Source organism: Elgaria multicarinata, chromosome 12 (genome assembly GCF_023053635.1).
Source record: "Elgaria multicarinata webbii isolate HBS135686 ecotype San Diego chromosome 12, rElgMul1.1.pri, whole genome shotgun sequence".
In the NCBI taxonomy this organism is placed as follows: Eukaryota; Metazoa; Chordata; class Lepidosauria; order Squamata; family Anguidae; genus Elgaria; species Elgaria multicarinata.
The window spans coordinates 5,673,538-5,690,956 of NC_086182.1; the positions used below are offsets into that span (position 1 = coordinate 5,673,538).

General features: G+C 42.3%; 1 long non-coding RNA gene across 1 annotated transcript; it reads left to right on the forward strand.

Annotated features, from left to right (window-relative positions):
- Window positions 1-2,956: 2,956 nt before the first annotated feature.
- LOC134407278 (uncharacterized) lies at window positions 2,957-11,506 on the forward strand. The gene is made up of 3 exons (XR_010026030.1): window positions 2,957-3,454; window positions 5,225-5,381; window positions 8,112-11,506. It is a non-coding gene; the product is annotated as an uncharacterized LOC134407278 (long non-coding RNA).
- The last annotated feature ends 5,913 nt before the right edge of the window (window positions 11,507-17,419 follow it).

The following is a 17,419-nucleotide window of genomic DNA, read 5'->3' on the forward strand; positions in this document are numbered from 1 at the left end:
AATTTAGTTTACATTACATCTCAAAATGTTAGAATGTTTTAAAAGAGAGCCGCTCTTTCTTGCTTAATATTAAATCACACTGAATAGGCCTGGGAAAAGATTGTGACAGTGAGCGAATCATTTTCTCTCTCTTCACCTTTTCAACTCCCTGAATACTACACATGATGAAATGTCACATATTTCATACTGGGGTTGCAATCCTATACGCAGTTACCTAGGAATAAGTCCTATTAAACACAGTGAGGCTTGCGTTTGATTAGACATGCATGAGGTTTCACTTCATCAGGCTGCATTGGGTAGGAAAAAATGATTCTGAGTGCTAAAAGTTGAAATTGCAAGCAAACTTCATTGATAATATTTAGATATTTTCCCAGTCCTTGTGCTTTGGATTTGGCTAGAAATCAGTTTAAGGCACAACCCTATGCATGCTGCCTACGGAATGCTGGGAGTTGTAGGATTTTTTTCTCTCTCTCCACATACACAGCATTGCACCTTTTGCCTCTCTGTCTAATCTTTCTTTACCACGTATTTTCCCTTTTCTGTTGAGTCTAGCACTGGTGTAGCACCTCCTAACCACAGTGTCCTTTAGCTATTTTTTTATTCTAATCCAGGAACTGGTGGGTTTTTTTAGAAAAATGGAAAATAACAGATTTTCTTTTTTATTGATCTTTTATGATGACAGCAAAAAGAACTACCACAAAGAAATCTGTACAGCAACTAAAAATACATGTTAATTTCAGGTACATTGAATGTATCACTTGTTCTTTATTTCAGTGATTTTAACATTAACATATTATGTAGAACAGGTTTGTCTTAATTGTGAGCTGTAGAATCAGCTTAATTGTGAGCTGTTGTAAACCGCTCAGAGAGCTTAGGCTATTGGGCAGTATATAAATGTAATAAATAAATGAATAAATGTGACCAGGCCACGCCCCTTTGGAGGCTGGTCATGTTGGGGTGGGCATGCCTCCTTGAGGGCCGGCCATGATGTCCTCCTTTTTGGTTTACAAAATATGGTCACCCTAGGCATTAAGTTTGTAATTTAAAAAAGGGGGGGTTAGAATAAAAACAGTAGATACACTTAGCAAATCAAACCCTTTTTTTTAGAAAAGCACCAAGGTCGGAAAAGCAACCGGTCCTAATCAAGCAGTTCCATTGAAGCATGAGTGCTCAGCAGAGCACTAAGGGAATTTTAAAAGAAAAAAGGGGGATTTTAAAAGCGAATAAGCAGTAACTACACTAATCAGATAAAAAATATATTTTAGAATACGTTCATAAAACAAACACTTATACAACTTACGTTGCTGAAATCAAAGCTCTTAACGACATCAATTGCAGCACAACTGCTCAGAGGAGCATGAAGTACTTTTGAAAATAAAGGAAGGGTTGTGAATTAACGAGTCACAACATTCAGTGGACAAAGGTGATAAATTAGTAACAACAACAAAAAGGAAAAACAAAGCACTTACCCAGTAGTACTTAATGCAGTTGTGGACTAGCACTAATCATGGAGGACTCACGCTGAGAAGAAAATGGCTGCTGTTGGCGCCTACCGGAAGTTGTCATGAACAGGAAGCAAAGAGAATGGTCATGAGACATTTCTTTGAAGCATGACGTTGGAAAACATGAAAGGTCGGTGCACATTGATAGGATTAAAACAATATTAATGGGGTACAACGGAAAGTAGACTGGTATAAAAATTCAGAAAAAATGTAACAAATACAGCGTCATGTGACCATTGACGTCCTCACTGCCAACTTGTTACGTTTCATCTAGACAAGTGTAGATACGCCCCCTTTGTCCGCCTCCTTGATTACTATCGATTGGTCATTAGACAATTCATTATCAATATGTTGGTCTTGTCTTTTCTTTTCTTTTTTTTTCTTTTTTTTTTTTTGATAAATTGAACCATTTCTTAGATGTGGACGGTTCCAGTTTGACTAAATTTTTTTCAACCAACTGTTCAAAGACCCGAATATGTGGGTTTAAGGTCTTCGGTACAAAAGTAGAACTGGGGCAAAAGGAGGATGCAGTAGATTGTTTATTCCCAAATCATTCTCTTAATTTCAGTTGTCTGTACAAACAGAAAAGATCCACTCCAGACCGAAAAGGATTGTAGACTGGAGTAGGGACAAAACTTAGTCCTCAGTTCAGAACTCTTCTCTCCTCACGGGAAAGCAGGCGGGACGATAAATTGACCACTAGGTCTTGTTGCGTCTTCAATCACCCTGGCGAAAAGAAGAAAAACTAACAACATAAGACTAAATGAAAAGTCACTTGCCCAAGAACTGAAATATGAGGCAGAGTTGGAGTCTGAGCACCAAAACACAAAACCACTCTTTTGAACCCCACTAACAATGGTACTCAAGGGCACACCATCTCTGCAGTATGCCAGCCTGTCCATCATCATCATCATCTTCTTAAAAAAATAAAATAAAAACCAGGAGAGGCAGGGAGCCTGGCAGATGCCAAGAGCGATATCTGTGGGCACTGTTGTCCCCGCGGTAACCCAAACCTTCTCCCAGGCGAGAGAACATTATGATGCGAAAGGGAGTCCAAAGGGAGAGGCAGTTGGCCTGAACAGAAGGTGCTGGGAGGGAAGGAGGGAGTCTGTTAGCGGAGCCCTAGGGTAAGTCAAACCAGAACAATTTTGAGAAATAAACATTTGTGTAGATTGAGGGCCTCTCCCAAATGTGAATGGATTAATCTGAATATTTGGTCCACTCATGGACATCAGCTAAAAAACTTTCACCTTTTCAATTCACTTATTAATATTACTAATGATTCTTGTTAAGGAGCTCTATCTATTTAAAGATTATACTTTTCTTCCAAACTTCTTTGTCTTTCCAGAACCTTTTGCTCTGCATTAATTAATACAGAAAAGTTCCCAGCTCCCTTGGACACTTTACTGAAAAACTCCAATGCCATCTGCAGTTGCAGTGGAGGGGGGAAAAACCAAGCCAGCAGGTTCATCTTTTAAAACCTTCTGGGGGTTGTAGCAGGAAAATAGGAGTCCATCCATGGATGACTTGATCCACACACATGTTTTTGACTCTACCAAAGTCTCCTGCCCTTTTCCACAGCCCTGGAAATGTTACATGAGTGGTGGGATTGCCAGGTGGCAGGTGTATTCGGCGACATCGTAATTAAGTCCGTTCGAACTAAAGTGAGAAGAGATTCCGGCAGAGGATCCACAAGTTGAGGTGGAAGAACAAGTCGGCGTGGAACCGCTACACTATCCGCTTGCTACAACCAGAGAGCCTGAAATGGGCACAATCCCTGCCTTGGATCATAACACTGCTTTAGTAGTGTCTCCAAATGAAGTATCTTCAGAGACAGGACATTTAGTGTCCTGTCTGCGAGCCAGGAACATGTGCAGTTGCTCCGCGGCATTCAAAGAGAATTCCCAAACCCAGTGAGAGGCTGAATTTGTAAAATCAAAGGACTTTGTGGGGTAAGTTCAATGTATCTACTAAGCAGTTCAGTATACCCAGTTATTAATTTATTTTCAGTATTTTCATTTTCTGTTTGTCTATATGTTGATAGTAGAAACTAAAGGGGGGAGTGTAATATATGTTATATATTAGTGGTAACAAAGCAAAAGTGTTTCTTTCAGAATAGTTGGAACTGAGCCACAGGCCAGGTGTGCTTAAAAGACGGACGCCAAACTGAAATGTACAACGAAACAAACCAGTTGTTCTTTCATCCTACTAGTGTAGGCTACCTATGTTACAGTTTGTGTGGGTGGGAAGGTGGCTAAATCTCTCGTCCACCTTACCCCATCCCATTACTTCCGGCAAATAAGGGCTTCTTCTAAATCTCATCAACTCTCAAAGGAAATTCAGGAAATTGACCACTCGTGTTTCTTGGCTGGCAGTGAAGATGGCATAGGAGTGGAGATGACAAGTTTGGCATTAGAACTGGTTTTATAATTCAAATTCCCACCCCTACCCTAATCACTTTTTTACGTAGCGAGAAATATTTATACTTTATTTCCCTGTTTAAAAAAGAAGGAGCGCCTGCCTGGAGAAGGGAAGGGACTCAAAAAGAGAAAATGGCCTCTGCTTGGTGTCCCTCGCCCTTTTGGCCTCTAGCCCTGGAGCCAGCGTGGAAGGGCTTCTGCCGGGGCGGTGAAATATGCCCTCCCCACCAGCACCTCCAAGGGAAGGAGAAGCATCTTGAAAAGAGAGGGCAGCCATGACACTGAGAAGCTTTAGCTCGTGCCTCTGAGGCAGGCTGGGCCTGCTCCCCACGTAGGCCTCGGCTGCCTAGTAGTAGTCTGAGAGCGGCCGCCTCCTCCGTTCTGCTGCTGCTAGGCCTCAGGGCTGCTGTTGGGCTTTTGCCCCCCCCCCCTCCAATGAGAAGGGGATGCTGAGGTCCTCCTGAAGGGCAGAGGGCCCAGGAATCTTGTACCAGCTGCACGAAGGGCAGAAATTCAATAGGTGCAGCTTTCACTGTAGCATATGAGGGTGGAAGCAGCACCTGTGGATATTCTGACTGAACTTCAGCTGTGTTGCAGAACAGATCCAGCAGAACAGATTCCTTGAAAATAGATTCCTCTTTTTCTCTTGCTTTATATCAAACTTAAACAAACAAACAAAGGGAGCATAAATGTCTGCTCATACCACTGACTGGGAGGGAAGGCCCAACTAACCCTACCAAAAGGCATCACCGTCAATTCACATTCCTAAGAAAAACATTCATCCTATAAAGTTTCTACAACTAGCATGACAATGACTGGACCACCAAAATTAATGGCCTTCTTAGATTACTCTACCTTTCCATACCAGCATTCAGTGCTGCTCAATGGATGTTTACGTATCTGCTGGTGTAGCACACTTATCAGTCCTAACTACATTTCTTACTTTCCTCTGCCATGCCTGTTTTCTGGCTGGACCCATTTGAGATACTGGATCTGGGCTGGGGGATCAAGTGTCTGGGACAATGGACAGGTGGAGGTGAAGTGGGGGTACTCTCGTTGCAGTCCTGTGTCTCACCATCACTGGGGAAAACTGCTGTAATCTGATCTGCTGATTTCAGACTTGTCTTAGTATAGGACTGATTTTGCTGGATTGTGGCTGTGGAGTTGCATCCTTTTTGTTGCTGCCTCTTTCTCATAATCACAGCTTCCACATCCATGTATTTAACCTTCTCTAACCTGTCCAAAGACTTTATCCCTTCCCCAACTCTGGATCCGTAACCTCTCAGCTGTTTTCTCCATCAGGCACCTGGGAAAAAAGGAAGGATCCTTCTGAATGCCTAGATGGCAGAATTTCCTGGCTGCCATGATGACAGAAAAGGTCCTGAAAAGGCAACTCTAGAAATTCTTTTCCAAAATGCTGGAGAGATAAATCCAACACTCCTTACCATCTGAACATCCGGTAAGGAATAGGCAATCGAATTGGGATGATGCAAAATTGCTTATTGCTGCCCCTATGATAACTCTGGGGACTGTGAAGTGGTCAGAAGGAGAATATTCAAAGTGGAATATGATGATGAAAGATGATATCATGCCAGAAGGTGGAAGAGCAAACTGAAGGCTATCACCAAGAACTGAGCTAGGCAGGGAATAAAGTTAGTGGTTCACCCTAGTTGGTAGAAAACTCATCTTCACAGACTCCCTATCTCTGTCTGTCAAAGAATCAGTGATCTTGACCTCTAGAGAGGAAGGCCTAGACTGAGATCCTGAGATGTTTCAAACATAATCATTTCAAGTCCCTTTTGGTTTTGGTTTGAATGGAAGACTAACATGCTATGCCTTGAGTGCAGTACTTTTAAAGAGGTTTCTCAGATAGAGGCTGATACTGATTTGAGTGGTCTCTTGTCCCATAGCTTGTTCCAACATAAAGGACCCTTATTCAGCATTTCTTCTTCCAGATGTATCCAGCTTTGGTTTGCCTTCATAATGATAAAGTGGAGCTGCCGTAACTGAAAGGGTTCATAATAGGATGCGAGATGTGAGAGTACCCCACCTGTGGGGTTGTGTTTTTTTTGTAGTATAGTTTTAGTGCAAGGTGAGGTGCTTTAGCTTGGAAGACAAATGTGTTGAGTTGACTTTGCCAGTACTTCAATATTTTTCACTGGAGAAGAATGGGGAGGACTCAAAATAAGGATAAAAACCTGGGGATCCTCAGTTCCTGTGTTGACATTTGTATTTTAGCAATTTGCCCTAAAACTGACAGATTCAATTTATTCTATTTCTTTAGGCCTGTAATCATAGTTTTAATAAGGGGGCATAATTTATTTTAAATAGCTTGTTAATTTTCCCGGAAATGTGAATTTCCAGGTATCTAAAGGAAGTTCTACAAATCAGTTCATCAATCAATGAACTGATTGATGTGGGTCCCTCAGCATAATTATCATGTCATCCACATACATATTAATCACATTTATTTATTTATTGAATTTATATACCGCCCCATAGCCGAAGCCCTCTGGGTGGTTTACAAAAGTTAAAAATGGTGAACGTTAAAAAGTATACAAAATTTAAAACCATCAAAAATATAAAAACAACTGTATGAAACAACAGTATCCATTTAAACAACAACACATGTTCTTCACCGCCTCCTCTATATCCAATAATACCTGGGTGTTGACATAGAATGTTAGCCAATGGTTCCAGGGAGAGGGTGAAGAGCAGAGGTGACAAGGGGCAATCTTGTTTCATTCCCCGTTCCAAGCTGATAGGTGGAGAGTTGATATTATTAGTATGCACTGTTGCAGTGTTAGCAGCATATAATTGGGAAATTGCAGTCACAAATTTGGTTCCTAGCTGATAATAGTTTAGGACTCTTAAACAAGTATTGCCATTCAAGACAGTCAAAGGCCTTGAATATGTCGAGTGAAATTAACGACAATTGATGACCTAGTTGCAACATAGATAATATTTAAGACCCATCGTATTGGGTCCAATATATGTCTTTGGGGAATAAGTCCAGTATGATCTACATGAATTAGGTTACCAACCACCTTATTAAATCGTTGAACTAAAATAGAAATATATTTTTTTGATCCTGATTAAGTAACGTGATTGGGTGATAGTACCTCACTTTTGTGTTGACTTTTCCAGGTTTTGGTATTACTGTTATCTTGGACATTTTCCAGGTGTCAGGGGGATCCTCGCCCTGCCAGATCTTAGAAACAAGCTGAGCAACCTGAGTCAATACATCCTTAATTTTTTTATAAAAAGAGGTTCCGAATCCGTCTGGGCTTGGAGCTCTATTTCGTTCCAAATGTTTAATGGCTTGGTCAACCTCCTCCACCAGTATGTCTCTATTCAACATTTTTGTTGATTTTCATTAGCTGGGATAATACCACTTCTTTTCAAATGTATTTCTGTAAGATTTACCCCTGGAGAAGTTGTATGATAAAGCTGCACATAGAACTCTGCAAACAGAGAGTTAATTTGCATTTGATCAAACGTTAAGGTGCCATCATTCCTACTTATTGAATGTATTTTGCATTTCGTTTGTTTCTTTTTAAGCATTTTGGCCAACATTTTGGAATGTTTATTGCCAGAGGAGTAATATTTTTGTTTTAAATATAAGAGGGATTTAGCAATACCCATGGTGTTTATACTTTCCAATTATTTTATTTTGGCTTCTAGATTCCTAAGTACTTTTGCAGAGCCAGTATGTTTATGCTTTGATTCCAGGCCTGCTATGTCGTTTAATAAATCCTGCTTAAGCAGGTCTATACATTTCTTTAATTTTGCACTTTCGGCAATTCAGCCCCCTCGGATTGCATTAATGCACCCCTGCACATTTATGGAGGGAGCTTTTATCCTTTACTTTGCTGATCCACACCTTTGCATCTTCATTTTATAAAAATAGACATCAGCTGTGCATCAGCAAAGCAAAGGATAAAAGCTCCCTCCATAAATGTGCAGGGGTGAATTAATGCAGAATCAGAGAAGCATGTGTTTGTGTTTATGGGGGGGAATGGTTTGAGGGGGGATTTTTTTAAAAAAAATCCTAAAAATTGAGGGATGAACCGATCTGCTTCAAATGTGGCATGGCTAAATATCTACGCAAGAGCTATCACGGTGCCAAGTTTCATCTCTTTATCTTTAAAAATGACAGAGCTGTAAGCATTTTGGTTAATTCCCATAGGCTATAATGAAGTGGTTATCAGAAAATGGAACGGAGCTCCAATGAGACACAGCTTCATCACTGTCCCCTCTCTGCTCCATGAGATTAGACCTCCAACAGACCTCCATTGGACTCTCAGATTTGCGGAGCGGAGCACACATCCCTAGCTCTATCATATTGCTGTTGCTTTACCAGCTGGACGAACAAAGAATTTTTAAAAAGACTCCATGAGAACATCTCAATCCACAAGGACTCTTTTCTATTGGCGTCTTTCCATCTGAACTGGGAACTACACAGCTCGGCCCTTTATTTGCTGAAAACTGGCATTCCTACAAAATGCTTCTGTGATCCAAACCATGTCTGTAGTTAGTAATTATTTGGACACCTCTTGACCCAATATGGTATTAGCTTTGCCCTGTCATCCTATTAACACTGCAGAATTTAGGCTGCATTCAGGGACAATTGTTTTTCAGAGAGTTACAGAACCATTGATTGATTGATTGATTGATTGATTGAATTTATATACCACTCAACTGGTAAATGCTCTTGGGGTGGTTTATAATCATAGAGCTTCTCTACGCACAGGAAAAATCTGAAAGCTTTACTGGGGCTTTTGTCCTCTGCAGTCTTCCTACCACCAAGATGTGCTCCTTGTGACCACATGATTTTTGAATTGAAAACTTCACTACTTGGAAAGGCTCCATTGTGTTTAATGAGTCACTGCCGTCTAGTGGCTAAAGTATAGCACAGCACTGACTTTACACACTAGGAGATCCTGTGATATCTCAGATGACACATTATCTCCATTTAAAAGAGAGAGAGAATCGAGATTCCTGGGGGATAGCTTGGGAGACATCCTGAATGTTGATGACATCATGTAATGGTCCCACAATCTTCCATGAGTGGCCAATCACGAACGTGCAATAAATTGCTCGTTTAGAGAAGCTCATAAAAACAAATACTAAAAACAATCAATAAAAACAAACAATCAAACAAGACAACAAATTCAATGAAAATATCAAAATATTAAATAACTAAAAACTTAAAAATATCAAAAAGCCAGTGGGAAAAATTATAGTCAGAGCAGCAGATTAGAAATTAAGTGGCTGCTTAATGAGGAACCTGGTGCCTAAACATGTACTATGAAGACAGCAGGTCCCTGGGAAAGAGGGGCCATTGCAGAGAAGAGCTCCAAAAATTATCTTAACTATCAGGCAGGAGCATATGAGAAAGCCACCCTATCCACAAGTTATGCCTGTTGGGCTGGATATTTATTTATTTGAAGGATTTTTGCCACATTCTTAAGACAAAAAAGACTCATACGGATGCTTGCAAGATGGGTCCTGCCTTCAGGTATAGAGTCTTAAATAGGGATGGGCAGACTTCAAGCTTATTAGATCTACTTTGTTTTTTTACTCAGACCCCAAGACCCATCAACCCGAGCCAGGGACAAAAGACTTAGAATTCAAGAACAGGATGCTTCCGATTGAGCATATTTGGTGCCTCGGAATTTGTTTTGGGTACCAGAACTGAACTTGGGTACCAGAAGTTTCCAGCCCTTTCCCCCAAACATTCACTCCTAATTAGTCCACATCAAGTAGGAATCTGCTTCGTCCTTCAGATCTAAGCAGTGAACGTAAAAGACAATTAGCAGGAATTTAATATAAAAATGAGCACTGGATATTTATTAGAGAAATATGCAGAGAGTTAAAAATAAATATTAAGTTGCAGAAATGCATATATAACAATTTATATAAACAATTGCCTAATACACAAACAGATATAAAAAGGAGCACAACTATAAACTATAGATTTAATATGAAAAGTATTAATAAACCAATAGAAAATACTTTTATGCCTATGATATGGTAAATACGCAACCAAACATTTATAATGTAACAAGTATAAAATATTAAATGTAAAGCAGACAAAAACATTTCATAGTACTATATATGATATAATAAATCTTCATGACAAGTAGATATACACACAAGGACACTTATTTAATAGGCCGCCTAGAAGGGTCAAGGGTAGCCATATGTCCACTTCCATATGTCCTTTTCTTTCATTTGCTTGACAAAAAAGTCCACTTGCCCCACCAGTGTCCAGTGTGCTGCTTCCTCCCTCTCCTTCTGAGCTTGCATCTTCATCATCTCTCTGATGGATCGTTGCTTTTCCATTATGGGGTCCAAGATTTGCAAGTCACGAGGGGGGGTTCTCCATGGGATAAGTGTATCCCCTTTGTCGGGTGGAGATGCAGAAGGGGCATCAGCTGGAAGCTGACTTTTCGCAGGTGCTGATGTGCAGATGCTACTTGGCCTTCAAACGTTTTCTGCTGGAATAGTTGGCCTGGTAGGGAGACCAGTTGCTTTCCCAGCAACACTGGCTTGCACTCTCCACCCACCGGCTTGGGAAAACTAAGATGACAATGGGCTTTGATTCATATCAGTTCTGACGTCTGCACTGACTGTGGCAGTGGTTTGGATTACCAAGGTTTTAGTCTAGTCGCTGACCTGGGCAGTGGCTTTGGCAATGAGCTGGGCAATGCTTTTGGGCGAGGGAGAGGTAGCTTTGACCAAGAGGACAGCACTGGGTTGGGCACATAGGTTGACCCTGGCTTTGCCACAGACGTCTCCACTGGTTTTGCCACAGAGGTCACCACTGGCTTTGGTGAAGATGTCTGCACTGGCTTTGGCCACAAGGTTGTCACTGACCTTCACACAGGGGACGGCACTGGCTCTGGTACAGACGTTGCCACTGACTTTGGCCAAGAGATAGGTACTGGATTTTGCCCAGAGGTCTGCACTGCCTTTGGCCAAGGGGTCTGCAGTGCCTTTGGATGGGACGTGGACACTGGCCTTGGCAAAGAAGTCTCTACTGCCATTGGCAAACTGGTCGGCACTTGCTTTGGCTGAGAGGTTGGCGGTGGCTTTGGCAGTGGGCTTAGATGAATCTTTGGCAGTGAGCATGGATTTGGAAGTCGCTTAGGGAGAGGTCTTGCCATTGCAGCCAATGGCTCCGGAACATCTCTGGAAGAATTAAGTCGAGGACCCTTCTTCATAGGCAGTGATGGAACAGAGTCCCTCATGCCCAAAGTCAGATTGCTCCTGGGGATTAGCTCCTTGTGAGCACTTTCCCCAGGCTCCTTTGTCTTCTGGGGCACTTTTTTCCTACCCTTAGTCCCAGAAGGCACACTAAGGAATGGTGCCTTTGAAGGTGGCTGGACAGGCTGGCAGTTCATTGGGTCCACTTTGCAGCGTCCTCGTTCCAGAGGGATCCGGAGCATTTCCCAAACATTTCCGGATGCTGCAGGGAGGAAGACACATCAGTTTATGCAAGCGTTCTGTTTGTAATTCATCCTATACTATAGAGACTATCTGTTCTACATATTGTTTTATATGTTAATGTTTTATGGTTTGTGTTCACCACCTTGAAATCTGTAGATGTAAAACATTCATAAATACTAATAAAATATTATTGAGATCATTGTCTCTGTTGCATCTTCTGTTCACTAGTCGCCCTCACCCTGCAAGGAAGGTGATAAACCCACTTGCTGCCACAGGTGAGTGTGTTGGAAATTAGGGCTGTGCACTGCCTCAGTTCTGAACCCCGAATTTGAAGCGGATCGGGGTGATTCGGACCTCTGGATCACGGATCCAAGGTGGTCCGAAGCCAATTGGCTCCAAAGCTTCAGACCACCTCGGTGCTTGGGAGCTGGCCCAACCCCAACCCCTCACCAGTCTCCTTATCTGCTGCCTCTGTTGCCATCTTTCTTCTGGTGGCTTCCAGTGCTGCCACCGCCGGAAATGAAAGGGGGTCACGCGATTTTAAGATATCGCGCAGCCTCTGCTGATTAGTACCTCTATGGCCGACACATCTTTAGGGAATTTTACCTCAAAATTCAAATAACTTATTGAACAGCATTGGAAAAGGAGGTGAAGGAAAAGTAGATATTTTTTTCCAGAAGTTATTTCCCTCAGGTTCCACCCAACAGACGCACTAAAATAGACTTCTCTTCAAGAGTTCAAAATTACAGGACACATCTTTCTTTTCCTCTCTGATGTATTCTATTTTATATCACCACCATTCCCAGCATTTAATTAATAATGGTAGGCTGACCATATGAAAAGGAGGACAGGGCTCCTGTATCTTTAACAGTTGTATTGAAAAGGGAATTTCAGCAGGTGTCGTTTGTATATGTGGAGAACCTGGTGAAAGTCCCTCTTAATCACCACAGTTAAAGCTGCAGGTGCCCTGCCCTCTTTTAAATCCGGTCACTCAAGTATAGCTCCTGCAGCTTTAACTGTTGTGATGAAGAGGGAATTTCCCCAGGTTCCCCATATATACAAAGGACACCTGCTGAAATTCCCTTTTCTATGCAACTGTTAAAGATACAGGAGCCCTGTCCTCCTTTTCATATGGTCACCCTAAATAATGGCAGAGATGAGAGGAACTTCAGCATTCCTGAAACTAAACCCCTTTGTCTGGGAACTGGCCAATGTGGCTTCCTGGAGAGGGATAATATTCTGTTTATGCTCAGAGGCACTGATACACTCTATGGAAGGTTCAAAGACGTGATGAAAGCAGCTTTAGTTGTTATTCCCCGTGTGTGCGTTGTTTGTCTCTAAAGCGGAAGCAGGTGTTGGCTGGGCTTCTAATTTTGGCAACTAAAAGTGTGTACAGCTGAGAGGGACCGAACCCTTCCCCTGCACCCACTCTAGTCCCTTCCATCACTTTAGACCGTTGTCTCCGGAGCCTTGACTCACTTTGGGTAATGGGGATAGGTTGAGGGATAATGTACCTGGGACAATGGATGTCAGAAGATAAGGCTGGGTATTGCCAGTCCAACTCTTAGATCAGCCTCCCCCAACCAGCTGCCCTCCAGATGCTGGGGAACATGGGTGGAAGGGTGCTGTTGCACCATGTCCTGCTTGTTCATCCCTGGCCGATGGCTGGTTAGCCACTGTGTGAACAGAGTACTGGACTAGATGGACCCTTAGTCTGATCCATCATCAGGGCCCTTCTTATGTTCTAATTACAACCACACACCTGCTTTGCTCTCCCCCTGGAAAAAGTCCTTTGGATGCCCATGGTAGCACCCTCTGTTCCTAGAGCTGCCTGGGGGAGGGGGGCAAGAACGGGGTGGACTTACTTGTAGGGATGGGGGAGAAATTAGTTCAGTTCTCATTTTAACATGACTTTAGATAAATTTTCACTTTTAAATCCGTTCACGAACTGAACCGAAAATCAGTTATCCTTTAAATTCACACTTCTCTGAATTTTGCAATGGACTTCTCCAGTCAGAAAATAGGTAGTGTGGATTATCTTTATTGTTGTTTGCCTGTTAAGAACATAAGAACATCAGAAGTGCCCTAAGGCTGGATCAGACCAAGGGTTCATCTAGTCCAGCACTCTGTTCACACAGTGGCCAACCAGCCGTCGGCCGGGGACCAACAAGGCAGGACATGGTGCAACAGCACCTTCCCACCCATGTTCCCCAGCAGCTGGTGCACACAGGCTTACTGCCTCGAATACTGGAGGTAGCACACAACCATCAGGGCTAGTAGCCATTGATTGCCTTTGCCTCTAGGAATTTATCCAACCCCCTTTTAAAGCCATCCAAATTGGTGGCCATCACTACATCTTGCAGTAGTGTGTTCCATACTTAACTATGTGCTGTGAGTTTAACTATGCACTGTTGGTCTAGTAATTTTGATTTTCCTCTGTATTCGCTATTTTAGTGTAATACTAAGTTTAACTGATGTTTACTGAATGATGCTTTGGTCTTATTTGAATGTAATAATAATAATAATCATCATCATCATCATCATCATCGCCATGAGCAAGAAAAGAGAGATGATGATGATGCAATTTCTATATCACCGCATAACTGAAGGTCTCTGGATGATTTACAACAATTTATATATATATAAAAAACACATGACCAAAATAATTATTTGCATATGTTTGGTAACAAATTGTGTTTTTGGGATAAGTTATATTTTGATAAGTCTATTGTGATTTGTGATAATGTTTATTGTGATTCACTGTAGGAAAGTGGCATATAACTAAACTAAACTTAACTTGAGGCTGTGTCTCTGGCTCTCTGACGATTATCCCAACAACGGGCTGAATAGTTTCATGGCCAACTAGCTGAGACCTTCTCCCGCTGCTGTGAATTCCGCCATTGAGCAACATGCTGGGTGGAGAAATATCTCTTTTTATTCGTTCTCAATTTACCAGCTGTACGCCTCAGCAATTCCAAATGGGACACGAGAAACAGCCTCCAGATCATCTTCAAGGACAACCTTTGGTAGGGAGGATGACAAAGTTCTCTCAGAGCATTCCTGAGTGGCAATAAAGCGAGAGGACAGGTTCAGTGAAGGAAGGCTGGTGGCTCCGACGTCAGTAGGGCAGCAGTGAATCTGCTCTGGGTTCCAGCCAGAACTCTAGAGGAGCTCTCCAAAGTGTGGAACCTCCTTTAGAATTCTGAGCAAAACCACCCCACTGACATCGGAGTCACCACCCTCCATTGGATAGGTTATCTTGCACAGATAGCTCCTGTTTGCCAAGCTGGTCATGGGTAAATTCAGAACTGGCTCAGTCTTTTGAGTTTACTTGGCAAGCAGTTGGAAAGGAAGGCTATATATAGGAAACTCTCCTGGCTTGGAACGCTGGCCCACGTGCACAGACGCTGCTGTATGCGTGTACTTCGTTGTATTCGTTCCCTGCTCTGCACCCCGGAACTCAAGTCATAGGAAGCTGCCCCTACTACAAGTTCAATCGCAGCTTTTAAAGCTCAGCTAAAAACTTTTCTTTTTCCTAAAGCTTTTAAAACTTGATGTTGTTCGGACCTTATACTGTTAGTTTTACCCTACCCTGTGCCTGTTTACCCTACCCCGTGCCTGTTTGCATTCTCTTCCCCTCCTTATTGTTTTACTATGATTTTATTAGAATGTAAGCCTATGCGGCAGGGCCTTGCTATTTACTGTTTTACTCTGTACAGCACCATGTACATTGATGGTGCTATATAAATAAATAAATAAATAAATAAATAATAATAATCATTATAATCCAGCTCATTCTTGTCTACACGCTAACTGGCTCTGGCTCTCCAGGCTTTCAGGTAGGATTATTTCCTTTTAGGCAGGCAGCAAAAAAAGTTCCATTTCAGAGAGCTTTTGAGGGTTTCATTCTTAATATGTTTTCATGTTCTTGCTGCTTTTTAGGTGTTTAGCCTTTTGTTTAGACTGTTTTAGGGCACAATCCTACACAGAAAAACATCCTACAACTCCCAGCATTCTCCAGCTGGCCATGTATTCCCCGCCCCCCTGTCTAAACATGCATGTGATTGCACCTTTAACTGATGTTTATTTGCTACCGCCTGTCTTTTTTATTGCTGCTACATTATAGTTTTTGTATTTTCACCCTGACTGTAAGCCAGGTTGGATATTTAATAGAAAGGGGGGATACACATTTTGATAACCAATAAAATGAAGTGAAGTGGGATGGAAGTGGTTTGAACATGCATCCACTGGATTATAAGGCTTTTGTTTTCAGACTGATATTCAATCCGATTCGAATATGGGCAGTGGAGGCTGGTGGCTCAAATTTCAGCGGGGCTGTAATTCCATTCTGGGTGTCAGTCAGAACCAGCCAGAACTCTAAAGGAGCTGCCCAGTGTGCTGAACCCTGGATAGTTCCTTTAGTGTTCTGGCTGGTTCTGAGTATAACCCAGAACAGAATTACATCCCCACCAAAATTGAAACCACCAACCTCCACTGAAAATTGCAGGAAGAAACATTAACAATCTCACATATGCAGATGACACCACTTTGATGGCTGAAAGTGAGGAGGAGCTGAGGAGCCTGATGACGAAGGCGAAAGAAGAAAGTGCAAAAGCTGGGTTGCAGTTAAACCTTAAAAAAACTAAGATTATGGCAACCAGCTTGATTGATAACTGGCAAATAGAGGGAGAAAACATGGAGGCAGTGACAGACTTTGTATTTCTGGGTGCAAAGATTACTGCAGACGCTGACTGCAGCCAGGAAATCAGAAGATGTTTACTTAGGAGGAGAGCAATGACAAATCTTGAGAAAATAGTTAAGAGCAGAGACGCCACACTGACAACAAAGGTCCGTATAGTTAAAGCAATGGTATTCCCCGTAGTAACCTATGGCTGCGAGAGCTGGACCATAAGGAAAGCTGAGCGAAGGAAGATAGATGCTTTTGAACTGTGGTGTTGGAGGAAAATTCTGAGAGTGCCTTGGACTGCAAGAAGATCAAACCAGTCCATACTCCAGGAAATAAAGCCAGACTGCTCACTTGAGGGAATGATATTAAAGGCAAAACTGAAGTACTTTGGCCACATAATGAGAAGACAGGATACCCTGGAGAAGAGGCTGATGCTAGGGAAAGTGGAAGGCAAAAGGAAGAGGGGCCGACCAAGGGCAAGATGGATGGATGATATTCTGGAGGTGACAGACTTGACCTTGGGGGAGCTAGGGGTGGCAACAGCCATGAAGTCACGAAGAGTCGGAAGCGACTGAACGAATAAACAACAAACCACTGAACATGTGACTGCCTTTGCTAAGCAGAAAATTCTGCACCCCTTCTCCAAACTACACATGTACACAAAAACTCCTAATTGGAATCATTTTCCCATGTCCCATATAGGCCAATGGAGCACTTTTGCCCACAGCTGGTTTAATTAAAAATAAATAAATCCCTAAAATGGGTAGTTTTCACATGTCATTACTTGGACACTCCAATCTCTTTTAAAACCCCTGAAACATCTGCTTTCACACAGGACAAAAACTAAGAGGTTCATTATGGTTAGGTAAGTTTAGGGAGTTCAAATCCACGGGCACAGCATTGTAATTAAATGGGGGTGGGGGTTATTGATAGGACATCAGAAAGAAGTACCTGGCATTCACACATGAAATAACATTTTTGAAAATGTGGCTTTAAAAGCAGTCTCTTTATCTCAAGATGGCAAACAGACAAGGCTTGCACATACTTCTGTGTGGTTACAGAGTTTTGGGGAGTCTTTTGTCAGGCCATTCTGAATGTCGTATCCAGTGTGAAATAGGCCAGTTGGCCACAATCCCCCAACACATATTCTCTGAAGAACAAACAAGGAAGGCTATTCCGGTTAGAGCAACCCGACTCTCGAGATGGATGTGCCCTTCTTAATTTCCTGGGAAACCAGAATCCCATCTTTTAATAGGGAAAAGCTTCATGCGTGAACAGTTAGAAAACATTCCTCTCCCCTGTGATTTGGACAATGGATAGCTGAGAAATCCTCTGAGATGTGGGGAAAGAAAGCC